Source organism: Equus asinus, chromosome 2, assembly GCF_041296235.1.
Source record: "Equus asinus isolate D_3611 breed Donkey chromosome 2, EquAss-T2T_v2, whole genome shotgun sequence".
NCBI classification, from domain to species: Eukaryota; Metazoa; Chordata; class Mammalia; order Perissodactyla; family Equidae; genus Equus; species Equus asinus.
This window is the reverse complement of record NC_091791.1, coordinates 83,145,185-83,164,682: the sequence shown is the minus strand read 5'-3', so window position 1 is coordinate 83,164,682 and position 19,498 is coordinate 83,145,185. Positions and strand designations below refer to the sequence as shown.

At 45.2% G+C, this 19,498-nt stretch overlaps 1 long non-coding RNA gene across 1 annotated transcript; it reads right to left on the bottom strand.

Annotated features, from left to right (window-relative positions):
- Positions 1-2,492: 2,492 nt before the first annotated feature.
- Positions 2,493-17,842, bottom strand: LOC139041334 (uncharacterized). The gene is made up of 3 exons (XR_011496281.1): positions 17,364-17,842; positions 13,116-13,184; positions 2,493-9,463 (listed from the first exon to the last, which is right to left on the bottom strand). It is a non-coding gene; the product is annotated as an uncharacterized lncRNA (long non-coding RNA).
- Positions 17,843-19,498: the final 1,656 nt, after the last annotated feature.

The following is a 19,498-nucleotide window of genomic DNA, read 5'->3' as shown; positions in this document are numbered from 1 at the left end:
GCACAGGCAGGGCCGCTCAGGAGTAGGGAGCACCACCCAACACCACCATTAGACCAGCAGCCCTGGGGCTTGCCTGGCTCCCTACCTCATGGCAGAGGTGGGAAAATGGGGAGATCATGAAAAATGGTTCCATTCTAAGACGAGTTGAAGCATGAGTCAGGGAGGATCGCTCCACTAGCATTCTAGTCATTGTTCATTCTTTTAAAGTTGAAAGTTTAGCCTGTAACCTGACGTCTGACCTAAGAAGGGCCAGCACGTCCTTGTGAAGGAAGAGCAGGCCGAGGCCGCCTGGGGGTCATGATGGGCCTGTTCGTCTGGTGTCCGTAGGCTGATACTCCAGCATGCTGCCCGCGAGGCTGGATCAGTATGCAAATCAGGCACCGCCAGCCAAGTTAGAAAGGAAAACCCAGAAGAGCTTGTTTCTGGTGACTGGGAGACTGTGAGAGGACTTATAGCCCTGGAATATCAATGAGCCTATGCAGGCCTGACAGTCAGGAGGCAGGAGGCCGCACCAGCATTCCCACAGGCCTCTACCAGCATCTGGGGGCTCGGGCCTTCCAAAAGTCCTGGAGATCAGGTGATCGAGTTCCCAAATGGATGAACGACTGAGCTCCAGACCTCTCATTTATGCCCAAGGATGGAAACATGCAATTTCTGCTTGGGATTCTGGTTTCTTCCCTGCCTTTTCCTCTTCTTTCCAGCTGTCACCAGAGGAAGAAGAGGCCTTACTAAACAGACATCTTTGTCTTCCAGTTGATCTGCCTTTCCAGACCTCATCCGGTACTGTTCTGAGCCTCACAGAGAATAGTGACAGGAGTTCCCCTGAGGGTGACCAACTGTCCAGGGTTGTCCAGGACCATTCCTGGTTTTAGTACTGGATGTCCCTGTATTCTGGGAAAACCCTCAGTGCTGGGTCAACCGGGACAGTTGGTCACTTGCCCCTTGTCCAGCATCTTTCTTGACCCTCAGAGCCCAGGTTGAGAGAGTGCCTGAGCAGCAACCACATTAGGAGACGTGCATGACAGGAGGGGCCTTCCTCTCCCAATAGGGAGCTCATTTTGTTCTAGTCAGCAGAGGAACAGCTGAGCGTGGGCCTTTCCCCCACATCCACAGCAGCCTGACTGGGCACAGAGTTGCCCAAAGCCAAGGTGGGACCTTGGCACCCTGGCCTGCTGGTGACCACAGAGCATTTGTACTTCTCTCACTGAGCTTTGGGTCATCAGAGACCCAGGTAGTGAAGAGGCATGGGAGGAGGTGGTGTAAGAGAAGTGGGCGTCATGTCCTGATGCCGGCATGGTACACTGTGGTGTGCGGGTAAACGTTTAACAACCAGCTCTCTGGGGAGGGATGGAGCCCTGATTTGTATCATTTGCCAATTTCTTTGGTGTAAATGCTTCCTGGATGATTTCCAGCTACCAATATGATGTCACTGAATGAGGAGCAGGGACTGATGCACACAATTGGCTCTCGTGAACCGTGCAAGCTGTGTCCTCACGCTGTGTGGGTGTCTGGCTGTGCCTACTGAGTGAGTCAGCCAGGCTCCACACTGGGCACTTGACATGAGGCTCTCGTTGTGTGCTGAGGTGAGGTCGAGAGTTTTGAGCGCCATTCGGCAGGTCCAGGAACCTAACTTCCTCTCTGTAATCTGGAAAACACGTGAGATGAGACTTATCCAGAAACAGGCATTGTAAGTGATGGGGTCAACGCAGAGGAAAAGGAGGGATCTAATTGTGAATGGTGTAGGACCTATTCTATAGCAAGCTGCGGCAGACTCAGATCTGTATTCTATGCAAACAGTAAGAAACGTGGGAAATTATGACACTTACTGCAAAAATATGTAAGGAGAAAGCAGCTATTTTTCCTCATCATTTGAAAACATTATCTTTGTGGGTATAACCTGGAATCAATTATTAAACTCCCCTTTTGGATAAAGCATAACTTGTAGTAAACTGCAGAGGGCTGTTCATTTCACTTAATGATAAATAAAATGATGTTTGACCAATTTGATGAGGACAGTAAGTCAAACTTAAATGCTCTGGCATTTGATGTTGCTGAAATGACAAATCTTATTAAGAAGCTTCTTACATTTAAAATATGCAAAATGCAAACAAAATTTAGTAGTGAAAGTAAAATTAAATATTTAATGACATAATTAAGTCTTATTAATGGTATGTTCTTTATTTTGCAGATTAAATATTCACAATGATTATCATCTCTTTCATCTTTATTACTTAAGCAATGTGTTTTTCACAATTATTTGTTAGGTATTTTCATTAACATTTGATGAATATTAATAGTTAAAATAAAAAACAGTTTTTATTTCTGTTGTAATGACTTAACGGTGATAATAATATATAACTAAGTGTTTATAATGTGTTCTACTTGTTAATATTTAGATCACTGATTTTATTGCCACAGAATGGAAATGTGGATCTTTATGGGTGATAAATGACAATCATCACATTCTTCCATTATTCTTTATTTATTTATTTAATCTACTACTCTTAATGTAGCTTCACTGTGGGAGAAATATGAATTGCAAACTTACAACTAAAACTAGTAAGTAGTGCTTTAGGTTTAATCCTATTCTTATGTTAATAACAGCAAGCCTATCTTTTTAGACTTCCTCGTCTGTTTCCCATTTTTACCTCATTTACCAAACCATTTTGGCGTATCAGAGTTTGTACGACTCTAGCACATTATCTCTCCATGACATTTAAGGCTTAATATCTGATGGCCTCACAGATATTTTTCGTCTGGGACAAAGGATCAGGGTTTTCCATCTTGGACAATATGAAGCAAAGGCATAGAGATCTCCTAATTTTCCATTCAGACAGTGATTGCAGAGGGCAAACAGGAATGGTTCCAATCAACACGAGGGCATGAAATGCATATGGTGACCATCCCTCCCTGTGCCAAGTGTGGCGGCCACGTTGCCTTCAGCAACACTGGAATGTCACTTCCAGGGCAGCCCAGGAGCTGTGTCTCTCCACCTCCCACCTCTGGCTCCCATCACGGCCTGCTGACCACCGCGAAGGCTTTTTCTGAAACCTTAAGTGCATTTTCCCTGAGGATGACCGTCAAGAAAATGACAGTGATGTATTCTAGTCTCATGGTCAGGTCTGCAATCGCCTTTCAAAGCAGTTCTGATCCAGAGCCTGCTCAGCATTCTGTGACCAGCAGGGCAGGCATTAGAGTGCAGACGGAGTCTGCTAATCAGAACAGGATGCCCTTTGGCTTTCCTCGGAAAGCTTTGCATTTTTAAAGCCACAGCCTGTTCGAAAGAGCTCTGAATCACAGAAATGTACAGCAGGAGTAAAGAGAGTTTCTAGCCATCAACAACCTACAGGTAGTTTATCATTTAAATTTAGAAACCCATCTCTGTTTCAATAGCAACTACGATTTATTGAGAACTACCACATTGGGCCCTTTTTGGAGGGCTATTTCTGAGTCTCATGAAAATCCTGCAAAGCTGGGGAGGTTACCCCGTTTTATGGACAAAAGGAAGCTCAGTGAATTGGTTGGACACCACAGCTGGTGATGGGCACAGCAGTGATTCAAATCCAGGTCTTTCTGACTCAAAATCCTGTGCTCTTCTCACCACAATTTGCTACTACCTCCCTCATGAGCTATTCTTTTATGTGGTTATATAGGACATGAGCTCCAGATAAATCTTATTGTTAAGAAAAGCCGAACACACACAGGCACATAAAAGGAATAGGTCCCACCTTGTTCATGAAGCCAATGCACAAATTTGGTGTGCAGGAAGACACCACCGATGTGTCCCTGGCCCTGCTGTTCTAGTATGCACACCAACGATTTGGCCCCGGATGGGAAAATACTGTGCTCTGCTCTCAGATTTTTATGTGGGAGTGCCAGTCTCTCCAGCCAAGCTGCTGTCAAGTGCTATGAGAAGGGGCCAGCCTAAGACGTCTATGTGTTCCCAGCCCCCTCCAAAGAGCGGTCTTGGAACATCTAAAACTCAAATTTTAATAATATGTGCTTAAACCATACATACTAAAAACACTTAACAGTACTGGCTCTTTCCAGTAATAACATCTGCTCTCATTGTCTCCAAGAACCTGGCTGTGTTTGGACAATGCTGCCAAAAACAACTTAAGACCATGAGACAGGAGCTCAATCCATACCACGCCCTTGGAAAGCCTACTGGCCAGGGGCGCGATGCCAAACACACATCTTCAAAATGATGCACGGGCCTTGGTTTCCCCATTCTTGCTTTGAGCAAATACATCCAGACAAAAAGCACATGTGGGCTCAACAAGGACAAATATGGAATTCCTGCCCCCTGGGGTGAGCCAGCCTGCTCAGCCAGGAGGTCCGGTGTGGACTGCACACGGTGACGTCAGGCCTGTCCCTTGCTTTCATCTGTAATGTCTCTCCTTGTCGAGCCCGCAATGTGACCATTGTTTATTACCCATTGAGCCCCAGCACCATATTTGGCTCTGCACACAAGATTCATAGATTCTCCTGTCACCAGTCTCGCTCAGGTGGCAGCTCTCCAGGCCTCCTCCTCTCCCTCTCCGCCTCCCTCCACCTTCCAGCAACCCCGGAGGCTCTGAAAAAGCCTGCCCACGCTGCTGCAGACCCTTTTGAAGAAGCCGTTTCTGGGAGAGGAGGGAGCTGATGACAGATACCCAGTTGGCCTCCATGATCAGCAATCAGCCAGGCCCCAGTGAATCATCTCTGCCATGGAAGCTGCTGACAGCACCAGGGGCGTTTCTGGAATCATCTCTTTCCACCTGCCCTTAGCTCTCTTGTCTTCAGAGGAGAGAGGATTTGAGACAGATAGGCCTATGGTTCACAACATTCGGTAGGTGGGGAAAAGCCAAGCTGTTAGGGTCAATCATACCGCCCGATAGAAAAAAGTCTAATTTGGTGTGTAGAACGGGGGTGACATAGAGCTGGAAACCATTTTCATTGTGTGTCCTACAGCGAGTCACTAAAGCTTCACGGTGGCTCCACTTTGCATTGGTCCTGTAGAATGGTTGTGGCATCAGATAAGGAAGGATGCTTTGGAAGGAGGTTGAGAGCCTGAAGTTGCAGGTGAAGAGGTGAAATGTGCTGAGCACCTGCTGCATGCCAGGCACCGTGCTGGCTCCCAATGTTCTTGAGCCTGCGACTCCAGTCCCTCTCCAGACCTACGAAGCTCACGGTTTGGTGGGGTGGTACGGTTCTTCCAATAACAACCAACCAGTTCCCTGATTGTCTGACACCAACTGGATGTCCTACAATTCAATCTAATTCTGACACTAACTGCCCAGAGTTAATGCAGACCCCGTAGGCGAAGGGCTCAGTCCCACAGGACTCCCCTCACCTCAGATGCCAACTGCAAACAGGGTCCCCAGACCACCTGCACTTCTGCCCAGCTGACTACAAATTCATTGGTTCCCACCACCTGCCCTCAGCTTCAATAATTCACTAGAAGAACTCACAGAACTCAGGAAAACAATATCCTTACGATTACAGCCTATTATAAAGGATAGAAATGAACTGCCAGATGAGGAGTTACATAGGGTGAGGTCCGGAAGGATCCCAAGCACGGAGGTCTCTGCCCCCATGGAGTTGGGGTGCGTCACCCTCCTAGCACATGGATATGTTCGCCAACTCAGAAGCTCCTCAGCCCCAGTACTTTAGGGTTTTTTACGGAGGTCTTGTTAAGTAGGCGTGATTGATTAAATCATTGGCCGATGGTGATTGAACTTACCCTGGAGGTGAGGGTGAGGTGGGGTGGGGCTGAAATTCCAACCTTCTAACCACATGGTTGGTTCCTCTGGGAACCCCCATGAGTCATCTCATAGCATAAGCTCAGGTACAGCCAAAGGGGCTCGTTATGAACAACACTCCTATCACTCAGGAAATTCCAAGGGTTTTAAGAACTCTATCCAGGGTCTGGGGACAAAGGCCAAGTGTATATATTTTTTATTATATCACAAGTAGACAGAAACGTAAATGCATGTGGTGATTGCTACAGTGAGATAAGGAAAGGTGATAGGAAAGCAGAGACCTGAGCACCCCTGTCTGCCAACTGGAACCTCTGAACTGGGTTCCACTGAGAGGGAATCATATATGCAGGGGTTCACTATGGCCTCTGTGTGGTGTCCAGCTTGAATCCTAATGTCTGTATGACCTTGGACAGGTTACCCACACCTCCCAGCCTCAACTGCCCCATCTGTAAATGAGGTTAATAGCGGCAAGACTTCAGGGCTATCACAGGATCTAGTGAGACTCTTTGAGCACAACACTTCACACCATGCCTTGCACATATTAAGCACTCAATAGATTTAAGCTATCAATACTGGGTGATGATGACGATGAAGGAAACTTTCAGGGGAAGAGTGATGAATCGTCTACGGCTGACACACTAGATGTACAAGTGGCTCTGATGACCGTGTGATCTGTGAGGCATCAGTTCGCTCAGGCAGGTACCCGCAGACCACCAGACAACTGGCTCCCAGTCAATTGCTTAATGGTTCATGAGGTGACCTGTCCTTCACACTGCAGGAACCACAGGGCTCCCTTCTCTGTAACAGCTTCCTTGAGGCCGAGAAATCTTGCCTAGTTTGGCTGGCATGGGATCCCAATTTGATGATGCCCCTAACTAGAAAGAGCTAATTTTTGAAACAACAGCTGTAAAATAAACCAAAATATTTTTTAAACAAAGCAAAAGCACTTTGTATCTAATCAAAACAGGAGGGAGAGGGCCAAGTTTTTGTGAGGCGGTCTTGTAGATTCCGGTAGATAAGCTTCAAAATAGGGCGGAGAGAGGCTGATGCTCAGGGTGCCCCAGACGCCTTGAGGACAGGCGATGGGAAGACCATAGGACCAGATGTGGCCTTCTTGTCGGGAGACTCATTGATCTAGGAGGGCCCTGGGGAGGTGTTGGGAAGGTGGCCAGCTGAGACCTCTGCACTGAGCCGAGGGTGAGCCCAGCATGGAGGATCCGCAGACTGCAAAGTAAGTCTCTGCTCATTGAGCTCCACCTGCCACGCTCTCTGTCCCCCCAGTGGAAGATTTCAGGCTGATTGTTCTTCTTTTGCACCCCCACCCCACCCCCTGGGTGGCCTCCTCCCCTTCCTGCAAAGGAACACCCAGCACCCTACTTTGGGCCTCAGGGCTGGATTGGGCCCAACATCTACCGCTTTACAGCATCATGAGTGTGCTCTGCCAGCTAGGGCTGAAGTGCGGGGACATGAGCTCTATCAGGCCTTGGGCACAGCTCCCTGGACATCCGTGACCAACACTCCCAGCACCTGGGGTCAGGACTGGGGTAAACACGCCTGGCCCAGCTAGCTGCTGCCTTTTGCTCTGGGCCTGATGCAAGTCAGTGCCAGGCTCCTGAATTTTTAGCTCATTTCCTGATGTCACCTCTGTGCTAGAGGAGAGGGGGGAGACAGCTAAGGAAATGCTGGCAGTTTGGGGCCTTGTGGCGCCATTTGCAGTCTCCTTGGCCTGCGGCCTGCCTGGAGACTCACATAAGGGCTCTCAACCGTGGAGAAAATGAGATTCTGTCTCACACGCACATCTGCGGAAAGAGCGTCATCCCTCTCTCCTCCTTGAGAAGCTCCTCAGGAAGCCAAGGCACACGCTTAGGGTCTCCCCTGGGGGTTCAGAACAACGGAAGCCAAGGATCCACCACACACCAGCTGACAGCTCCATCTACAAAGTGCCAACCCCACGGGCCACTCTTGGGGGTCCAGGGCCTGCACGGGCTGTGAACAGCCAATGAGGCCATGTGGGGCTGTGTTAACTCTAAAAGAAATAGGAAGGAGGCTGTCAGGACTCAGGAGTCAGCGAGCACAGGTGGGAAGAAGGCAGATGTAAAGTTGGAATAGGTTGGCTCCATCTAACAAATAATCATCAACATCTCGGAAGTGCTGGGCATTGTGCTTGACGTTAAGGAGACAGAGGGACGGAGCACAGACCCTGACAAGGAGCCTGGATGGAGGGGCATTAGTGTACGTGTATAGATCTATCTGTGAGCTTTGCAGATTCCTAGGCCCCACCCCTGAGAGTCAGATTCATTTTAAGAACTGCTCCATGTGCTTATACAGTAGACAGTTGGTGGCTCCTCCTTTGGGCATCACTGGTCCAAAAGGAGCTCAGAGGAAGAATACCCACCCCAGCTTGGGGACACAGAGTCACAAGAAGGGAAGTTTGGGGAGACTTCTTGGCACAGATCCCTGCGCCTAGTGAATCTTAAAGATTCACTCTTTAAGGGGAAGGAGGATAGTAGAAGCAGAGAATGGGGAGGATAATCCAGGCCAAGCACCACGGGGGCAAGGAAACAGAGGTCAAAACCTGTGTGGGTCAGAGACACTTCATGGGCATGTCACCCAAGTAGTCACACAGGCCCTGTGCAGGGAGTTCAATGCCCTGTGGTCACTGTTTTGAAAGTCTTAATTTTGTGGGTGAATTTGTGTTTTGAACAAGGGACCCTGCCATTTCATTTTGCACTGAGCCCCGCCATTCATGGACCCAGCCCTGCTGGGGTCCAGGGAGTAACAGGAAGTTGAGGTTGGAGGTGGGAGTAGTAGAGGTGGCTGAAGAGATAAGCAGGGGCTAAAGTGCTGAAGTCCCCTACTGCCACATCAAGGGGATCAGGAAAGGAGGTCTTTTTGTCCCAGAAAGGAGAGCATTTTAAGAGGGAATGACGTAGTGAGGTTTGTATTCCACAAGGGCCACTCTGGGACCGGGCCACAGTGGGTCTGCACACAGGTACAGGAGGCTGGCAGGAGGCTACGAGGACCTATAAGGACACCAGTGGCAGCTGGAGAAGGGACCATCGGAGACAAACACGTGGGGAGGGTTGGGAGTTGGAGGTGGGGGTGAAGGAGAGAGAGAAGTCAAGGATGACTCCCAGGTTTCTGACCCGAGCAACTGAGTGGCCTGGGGTGCCACTATCTGAAAGAAATGCACTGCTGTTTCTCTTTGTCATTTCCCATTTTCCTATCTGCGATGGTGTTTATTATAAAAACGTGGCAGCACTGTTCACAATTGTCAATAAGAGCTGCTTTCCAATAAAAAAATAACTCTTACCCTTTAAGAGAAAAAAAGGCAAAAAAAACCCAGTTGTAATCAGGTCCCAAATGCATTCACCTGTATGTGTCCAGGGTACCATCCAGTTTGTTGGGGAGAGGGTGGGGTGCACACTGAAGAGGGGCCCGAGAGAGGCGCCCCTGACGTTGTTTGCTGTATAGAGAGCTTTGGCAATACACCTACAACTTTACTTGCTTTTTTCTATCCTGAATATCAATTATTCTTTTCTTTTGCTAGAGACCCAGCATTGACCTTGAAAATATCATTCATATTGGTAAACACATTCTGGTTGTTTTACCAGACACGGAAATCTCTGCTTTCAACGTGACCTCAAGACACCCTTGCTCCAAAAACAGCCGTCTACAGGTCTTGGTCCAGATGGGAGAGCGTCCAGGGGATCTGAGGCCTGGGGAGAAATAGTCTAAAGTTAATGCATTTATCCGAGCCCCTTTGATCTAGAATCAGGCTGACAATACTGCGAGGCCTGCCTCGCCCGGAAGATCTGCAGGCTTTCCTCAGATTCAGCGGGCTGTGCTTGTGAGCTGTCTTCCCTCCAGCATCTTAGGACTTACGCTTTGAATAACTTGATATTACAAATTAGAATCACCCTGAAATATGAATGGAAGATTTTTAAAAGAAAAGAACTTAGAGTGTGTTCAAATTAGACATCATGAAACTGAGAAACAGAGGATTCCTCTGAGCCAGTTTATTCACTTGCAAAATAAACTAAATTCAGCTAAGAAAAAAGCGCACATCAACCAGCTCTCGCGGAAGGCGTTAAGAAAATGTTACCCTTGCAGATATAGAGACCAGATTGGTGGTTACCAAAGGGGAAGGGGGCGACGGGAGGGCGAAAAGGGTAAAAGCGGACACATGTACAGTGAGGGATGACAGCTAGACTTTCAGTGGTGAACACGATGTAGACTACACAGAAGTTGAAATATAATGATGTACACGTGAAATGTATATGTCATAAACCAAGGTGACCTCAATAAAAAAGTAAAAATGATAAAAAAGAAAATATTACTCGATAAATAATAATTATTCAATAGATATTTTAACAGCATTTTCCTGTTTATAAAAGTAATACATGCAGATTATAGAAATTTTGAAAACGTAGAAAAGTATGAGATAAAAAATAAAATCATCCATCAACTACTACACAGAGATAATATTGTTAAGATTTTGAAGTATTTCCTCCAGCCTCCTTTCTACGCACACATTTATAATTCTTTTCTAAGAAGTTCTAAAGCATTTTAAAGATTGAGGTCTTCGATTAAACTGTATCGCTCATTTGAAAATCAGATTTGTTTAGTAGCCATATTTAAAAACCATTGTTTTCTAATTAAAGTATAAAAAAAAGAAATAAAGTATACTCAGTAAAAGAAAATAGCTTGAAAAGCACAAAAGAAAACAACAAAAATCACTTGGATTCCAACCAAAGAAAACGATCATTAATGTTTTGGTGTGTATTTTCCTGTAGTCTTCTCATGCGTATATGTGCCTTTCTTATTTATTAAAAATATCCAACATTGTATCCCATTTTTCTCTTTGCATTTTTCACTCAATGATACAGAAAGAATATTTCCCACAAGAATAAATGTCCTTCTACAACATGGTTTTTAATGGCTGCCTAGATGGCATCCTCTGTATAGATGTGTAATAATGTCCCTAACCAGTCCCCTATGGTGGGATTTGTAGGCTGGTTGTAATTTTCATATTATAAACAATGTCATGATTAACATCCTTATGAATAAATCTGATTATTTTCTTATAAGAAATTCCTAGAAGTAAAAATGTATTAAAGGATATATAGGTTTTGATAGATAATACTAAATGGCCTCCAGCAAAGTTGTGCTAATTTATACTCTCACGAGTTCAAGCTTTTGAAAACATAATTTTTGTGTCAACTATAGTTATCTCTGTTTTGCCATTTGGGACAATTAAGGTAGCAACCAGGATCGTGGTGAAGGATGCGCAGCAAGGCCATGGAAAGAGTGGCCTTCACATAGACCAGGGATATATTTTCTCACGTGCTTTGCGTATACTCTTGTTTATTCTCACAACAACCCAAAGGAGTTCTTTTTTTATCCTCATTTCCAATAAGGAGAGTGAGGCTCAGAAACCTTGACTCCCTGCCTTTTCCGTTCTCTATACCAGATTGTCTCCATGACCACAGACTTCCACATTGACAATCCAGCTGTGATGCAGCTGTGATAGAACCCTAATGTGTAACCCTGTACTGCAAACACCAGACACATCAAACCTCGCAGAAACAAATATTCAATTTTAAGTCAGTCAATGATATAAACATTCCCCTTTTTTGATAAATACAATGTCGAAGACCTTGCCCTTGGATTTATTTTTCAGGTAAAAATAGCTCCATGGTTATGCCTTCTTTTCTCGGGAACTAGGAGTGAGGGGAGGAAGGGAGGTTAAGAAGAGAGAAAACAACTTCCTCAGAGGGCTGAGAAAGGTGTAAGAGCATGTATTCTAAGTCTAGATTGGCAGAGCTCCTGCTTTGACTCAGAAGTAGGGAATTTGCTTTGGTTTCCTGACTGGGTTGCCTTGTTTATCGGCCACAGGGCAAGAGACATGCCACAGCAATGAAATAAAGTTGACATGTCATACTGGGCAAAAGGGAGTTATTCAACAGGCTGAGTCACTGCTCTGCAGCAGGTACAGAATGAGACACCCAGCAGAAATTCAGAGCAGACTGCCAGGCTGGGGTTGAGTAACAGAGAGAAACTGGTCGACGGATGACCTAACACTCTCTTAGTATTTTGAAATTCCTGGATTGTAAAAAACGAGAATGAAAAAGTTTCGAGTAGATCTATGTTCACTCTTCCTTTGTAACAGGAATCAATCCCAAGGTTACAGAAAAGTGGGACATTTAATTAACAATGGCAGCGGTGACAGTCATTTATCTGGGGGGAAGCTGATCTACATAACTTCAAATTCACCTACATTTTGGTGGAATCTGAGTTCTGCATTTTTCTGTCTTCTTCTCCACCAAGTGTCATTGTTGACGTCCATCCATTTGTTCTTTGAGAAGACAGTGCCAACTGTGAGTCCGACAGCCTACCAGGCAAGTGCGATGACAAGGGAAGACAGGAGCTCATCCTGTCTAGCCAGAGAGCCAAGAAAACCTGCTTCTCCTGTCAATACACCACCAAGGCCCCTAAATGAGTGGCTCCACTATGTGCTAGCTGTGTGACCTATCTATCAAGTCAGTCCCTCCATGCCTCAGTTTCCTCTTCTGTAAAATAGGGGTGATAATAGCTAAAATAAAGGAGAGGTCATTGGCCACTGGCCTGTGACAAGGATCCAGAATGCCAGCACCTCAATCCTGCTTACTCAACTCCACCGCTGCTGTACCTGCCACCTTCCAGTGTTCAGCCACCCTTCATCTGTGGGGTGGGGGGAAGGGCTCTAGGTTAGGCATCAGAGGGCATTGTTTTAGTTCAGAGTCTATCATTTACTATATACCTGACGTACGATCTTAATACTAGTAGCAGGAGCAGCAGTAACAGTAGTAGCAATGGCCAGCCTTATTTTGTGCTTGACCTTTTATACCAACTTAGTCCTCACGGTAACCTGTTGACATGGGTATTACTATTCTCCTCATTTTACAGATGAAACAAGTGAGGCTTAAAGAGAATATATAATTTGCTCAAAGTCCCACAGCTTATAAGCGTGAAGCTGGAATTCACCCAGGAAAGCTGTTTCCAGACCCCATGATCCTAACCATTATTCCGCCTTAACTTTTCCAAGTCAGTTTTTCTGCCCACGAGTACCTTATTACTTGATCAGTGGGTGTAAAGGACATTATTTTTTGTGTGTGTCTGTCCAGCATATTTTGTGGGGGAAGAACTGCCCTTCTCCTATTCCATGAGATTCTATTGGGGCTGTGGATTAAAGGGCCCTAGGCCAGAATCATCTCATCCCCCAATAATAGAGGGGGGATAGATGTCTACGTGGAGGATGGTCAGTCAGAGTCTTCCCTTGGATTGATGTACACACAATGTGAAAAGAATTTTTCTACCGGAGTAGCTTACCTGGGGCTGCCAGGGACCATAGTTCCCAGAGTGTGGACAAGGCCTTTCTCCAATAGAAGAGAATGAGATCTACAGATAAAGATAAACGGATAATCAGTAATAAAATATGGATGTAGAATGAGATATGGCCACTTAGAAGACCTAGTTCCAGTCCAGAGGCCCTGGTTCTAATAGTAACTGCTTCAACTCTTTGATTAACCCAGTACTTCAACTACATAAACTAATGGAGTCTCGTGTTTGCACGAGTTCACGTTGTGTTTTTCTCTCTTGCAATCGAAGAAGCCTAGCCCGCAGAGCAGGGAAGGGGCATCAAAGTTAGTTGTAGACTAAAGGTACACAAATGTGAAGGGAATTACCTACCAGTGAATAAAATAGTATTAAGGGAGACAATACTTTGAAAAACCAAGTTAGTAGGAAATGCTATCAGAACCAGACCATGCTTTAAAAAGCATCTTGTCCAAACCCCTCATTTTACAGATGTGGAAACTGATTTCCAAATAGATGAAGTAACTTGCTTGATGTTAGGCAACTGGCTGGGGATGAGCGGGGGATCCGGCTGAATTCAGGGAGCCTCAGATCTTGCCCAATACTCTTCCTGTCTCCTACTTTACCTACCCAGTAGGTAGGTGGATAGTCAGATGAATGAATAGATAGATGAATGCATAGACAATAAGTGACAGACATATTGGTAGATGGATAGATAGATACTCATTGATAGACGGAGAGATAGAAACAGACAGTGAAAGATTTAATTGCATTAGAAAACTAAGCTAAGAGACAACATAGTTGAAAAAACATTGGACTAAGAGAAAAATCTAAATTCTACTTCTGGCCCTGTGCTCAATAGCTGTGTTACCTTGGGCAAGTCCCTGAGCTTTTGTGAATCTCAATTAGATGTCTGAAAGGGGGTCATGAGTATGCAGTGAAAAAGCATACATGAGAGTACTTCGCTAACTGTGTAGGTTTGATGAATGTCAGCTGTTCCCATCCATCTATGAAACTACACCGAAATCATGTGTTTCTCCAGTGAGCTCCTTGAGGACGCAGATTGTCCTTGCTCCTTTTTGTATAGCAGTACCAGACGCTCAATGGGTATTTTTGAGGTAAATGAAAAAATTCATAGCATGATTATTATACAAGTACTCTTCCTCACCACCATCATCCAACCTAGTTCACGGACTCATCCAATCAATACAGATGCTGAATTAAATAAAAAATGATATGTGCCAAGAGGGATGGCGACAGGGGGATGCCCATGCTTACCCCTTGCCCTGAAGAGCTTCATCTTAATAAATTCTGGGCACAGATCTTTTCTTCTTAACCTCCTGTAATCTCTAACCCAGTTCTGTTTGTTTTTTCTTTCTCTCAACACATTCTCATTTCCTATCATCTTGGAAATGTCCTCTGCTTTAAAAAAACACCCATATGGAGAAAAGACATTAGATCCCTACTTGACACAATATATAGAAGTCAATTCTAGTTATATTTCAGATTTAAATGTCGAAAGAGAACCTGTCAAACTTTCTGACCATAAAGGAGGGGGAGACTTTCTAAAACTAGACCAAAAAATGAAACGTATTCCACATTAAAGGAAGATTGATAAATTAAAATTCATTAAACATTTAGATTTCTGTTCATCAGAAGACCCCACTCTCCAACTCCAATTTAATTGAGAAGTTAAACATGTGTGGGTGTGTGTCACATTTGGCTATCACCACCCCAGAGGTGAGGTGTTTGGCCAAAGGTTGCTGCCACACCCAGCATGGTAATAATTCAGGATGACATAGACCTGACAGGATCTTAATGTCCCCTTGAGGGCTTTATGTAGGTGACTTAGCTCTGGCAGATAGAGTGTGGGTGAACATCTGCAAACCTTTTGCTACCTATGCAAAATGAATTTAAACACACATGACCAAACAGATGTCATGAGCACCTTGAAGGAATGGAGGATATCTTATATTTTTCTAGATCTTAAGGGCCTTAGACAGGGTCTAGCACAAAATTGGCCTTTAATACAGGAAGGAACAAAACACAGTTTTCCATCCTTATGCAGATAGGAAAGCTATTTCTTAGACCATTTTCACAGGGGATTTCTCATTCTTTCAAGTTCATTATCCAGAGGCTATCTTCTCCAACCTCTATTGGTTGTGAATGATATTAAAAAAAAAAAAAGCAATCAGCAGAACAATTCCAATACCCAGCAGATATCTACACTGTGTTTTACGGTTTGGAAACTGCTTCCAACTATAATATCTGAATCTCACAACGACCAAGTGAGATCAGATATTATTCATCTCACTTTGTAGATGAGGAAACTGAAGGTCAGAGAGGTTATGTGACTTTCGAAAGGCCATACAGGTGGTAGGTGGCAAAGCCAGGACTTGGGATTCAAGATAAAGAAAACTCAGTGGGAAGGATTAATTTGCTGTTAAATGTAACTAAAGGAATAGGGTAAAATGAAGAAGATGGCAGCATTCTCACCAGAAATGTGTTTTATTTGACTCTGGGCTCTTTAATGGGGCTGGTTCTGCCATATAGCGTATAGTTGAGAACACACAAGTCAGGCAGCAATAGCCCTCTCTTGGGGATTTGTTGAGACTGCCCCCTGCACGAACACATACCTCTCGCTTCTGCGTTTGATCTGATTTCCCTAACTCTTAGGCCTCTTGGGTTAAGACTCTGGCTCCCAATATTTGTCTAAGGCCTTTCTCCAAGTTTGGTGAATCTATTAGCGACAATAATGATACTAGCAGCCACCCTCTATAGAGCCCTACTTATTGTGGGCCAGCGATAAGCCCTTTGTATGCATTATCTCATTTAGTCTTATTACAACTCTATGACGTAAGTACTATTTTTGTCCCTATTAGACAAATAAAGAAACTGAGGGGCAAGGAGATGAAGTAATGTACCCAAGGTCACACTGCCGGTAAGTGGCAGACTGAAGACCACACTGCCTGACTCCAGACCCCTCACCCTTACTGCTCCCCTCAACTCTCTCTCAACAGGTTGTCCCCCTTTGCTTGTCCCTCTTGGATTCACTGGCCTTGTCATCCTACACCCATTCAACTGCTGGCTTTGCACCACCTCTCAGCACTGATGAGCTCAGAGCTCTAGGTGACAACATTCCTTCTCCCAGCCTCTACCCTAAGAGTCTCAAAACAGGCAAGGGAAATCCCCAGAAAGTAGGAAGGGTTGGCTGCTGAGGGCTCACAGCTGAGACTTTCTCCAGGAAACCCCCCTGCTTGATGGGAGTCACCGTGGTCCCCATGCAGTTCCTGGGAGTAGCCACATCCAATGATAGGTGGATGTGGGATACAGTGAGCCAGCTTTCTAGCTTCAGTTGGGGCCAACTCCAAAGGGCCATCCTAACTCTGGAGCTCCCTGTAGGATTGGGTGAGGCCTCTGTTGCAGCTGCTTCACAGTTCAACTCCTCTCTTTCCCAAATTCTACTTTCTTCACTTCCCAACAGGTGTTGGTCCCAAGAGCCCTCCCCAATAAATGCCCTGCATGCACCTTGAAGACTCGGATTCCCAGGCCTCTCACCCAGTGCAGAGGTTAACCAAACATCTCTGCACATGGCCTCGCCCGCTGAGTGGCAGAGTGAGGCCTCATGCAGACTGTGGTCTCCAACCTGCCCGGTGCTTCATTCTTCCTGCCTACCTGGTCTTTGGTACCGCCAGGTGCATACTGACTCTCTGTCTTTTATTCTTTCACTAGAATTTCCACTAGAATGTTCTAGTGTTCATTACTGTGTTTATGGGATTCACCTATACCTTCAGCCAACAACAGGGCTGTGTTCTTCCTGCAACACTTCTACTATTTCTGGCAACGCCTCAGAGTGTCTCAACCTGGGACCCAAGTCCTGCCAATCATGTTCTTAACATAGCCCACACCTTGAGACAATAGACAAGCTTGAAATTTAGGTACATAAAACATAAAATAGACACGGACAGGAGTAGAAGTACCATTTGGTCTCGAAGACAGCGTGTATCTCTACAAGTAAATCCAGGAGTCCTTGGCAAGTGTCCTATTTTTTCTCTTACCTCAAATCCTCATTTCTTCCACGCCAAGACGCCATCATAAATTCTGACTGCCCTCTTTACCTTCTACCTCTTCGACTTTAATCTGTCATACACTCTGCTGCCAGATTTATCTTCCTAAATGAAGCTGTCATCTTATCCCCTCCCTGCTTAAAAGCCCTCACGCTCCCCACTGCCCGCGACTCCCACCCTAGCACCCTGAACCTACCTGACGTGGCTGGGACGCTCCCCGAGCAGCCAGCATTTCTTGGCCTTTGTGACGTTGCTGGTTCTCTTCTCTTCAGACACTTACCAGGAAACTTTTCCTGATCCATGCAAAGAGCTGCCACCAGTCTGGACTGTACTTCTCGAATAACTCCACCTTAGTCTTCCTTAATTTACAGTCACTTATGCACTTGGTTTCTCTTCCCTCCTAGATTATAGGCAGCTCGGGAGAAGCTATAGTACCAATCCCTGCGCCAGAACAGTGTCAGACACACAGTGGGCTCTCAAGAGATTTTGTTGAAGTGACTTATCATCTCCCAGGGGACCAGAGATTTACTCTCTTCTCTTCTCCTTGCCTTCCCACTAGTCTTTATAATCCTGAAATACACAGATATTGATGTTACAGGATATAATTATTTAGTCATAATAACGTAAAGCAACACACAGCCTATTGAGACACGGCCCTAAAACATGCTTTTGGAGAAGGAGGATTTAAAACCTGAGGTGGAGCGGAGGGAAAATGAGGTCACTGCTTCAACCTAACAAGACAACAATTACAATTTTGAAATGATATTCAACAGTGGCCTAAACCCAGGGTGGAGAGAGGCCCTATGAAAATACAGAGTAGGCCATTTAGAAACCAAAGATAGGCAAGTGGCATAAACAACTTCTAGAGAAAAAACTGAATATTTTACTGAAAGAATTCAAAGCCAGTTTAGGTCGCTGTCCTACCCCGCCCCAGGGCCCAGCCTCCCAGCTCCACAGACAGTGATCTCACATCTCAGCACCAGCTGCAGAAATACCTGCCTCACATTCAGACACACTTCCCTGTTATTTCCTTGGAGTCTGGCTCCCTGACAAACGGCTGGAAGCTTCTGGTGGGGTGAAGCTCGGTTGAGCTTCAGAGATCATTGAAGAAGGAATGAGATTGAAAGAATTTCTTAATGAATACAGTGGTGGCTCTGAGTTGCATTTGGACAAGCGACATATTCCTCCTCTTCCCGGCTTTTGTCCCTCAGCTCTATGTCATGGGGACTTCTCTCCATAAAGGTGGCCCTGTTTCCGGGCTGGCTGTCAGATTCTGGAATTGGCCCTGGTGGTGAGAAAGGAAGGGCCTTCTCTCCTCTACTTGCTCTAACAAATTAAAGGCAAAACTGACACAGGCCCAATGTTTAAAAGTCAGGCCATTCAGATGGATAAGGCACTGAGAAACGCTCTAGAGTAGATTCAAAGTCAATGAGGGAACAAATGTGGGTAATGGTATCCATGAGAAGGATTTGCACACTGCAGAAAATTTATCCCAATAAATATTTGTCCATATGTCACTCATTTCTTTCTTGCAGAGTTGCCTTTAGCGATGGTCAAGAGAGGCCCTGATCCAGGCCTCACACCTAAAAAGGTCCCACAGACACACACACACACACACTAAAACACGCACGGGCACCCCATCACTTGAGGTCCAGTGCTCAGTGCAGGCACAGCAACCTGTAATCCTAAACATCCACTCTTATGACCGACACTGCTCAGGCCCCAGCGACACCTCTTCACACCTCTTGTCCTTGCAATAAAAGACTCTACATCCAAGAACTGGGAAGATGCGGGACCACTACTGACTTCAGAGACGACCACTACTTCGGAGTGCAGAGAGGTTTTGAGCAGCAGGAGTGCCGAGATAAGAGAAAAGACAAATTCATTACCTTGTTAAATTCTTCCTCTTGTATAGCAAGGATGTAATAAATTCTCAAATAATGAAGAATTATTTCCCTTGGGGAGAAGGCGAAAGGGATTAAAGGGCGCATATGTATGGTGACGGATAAAAAATAGTCTATTGGTGGTGAACACAACACAGTCTATAAGAAACTGAAATATAATAATGTACACGTGAAATTTACACAATGTTATAAGCTAATAGGACCACAATAAAAAATTTTTAAAAAGACTTATTTCCCAATACATAGTGCCAAAAGCACATTTTCTTGTTTCTCTTCATATTCCAATTCAGGGTTCCGGGGGTACTAAAAAATTACGCAGTATATGCAACAGTTGCGCATACATTTTGGCTAGCATTTTGCAATATTACATAACTCGTATTTCTCTTACTTTCGTGTATAAACATAGTTCTAGATATAACATATCTGA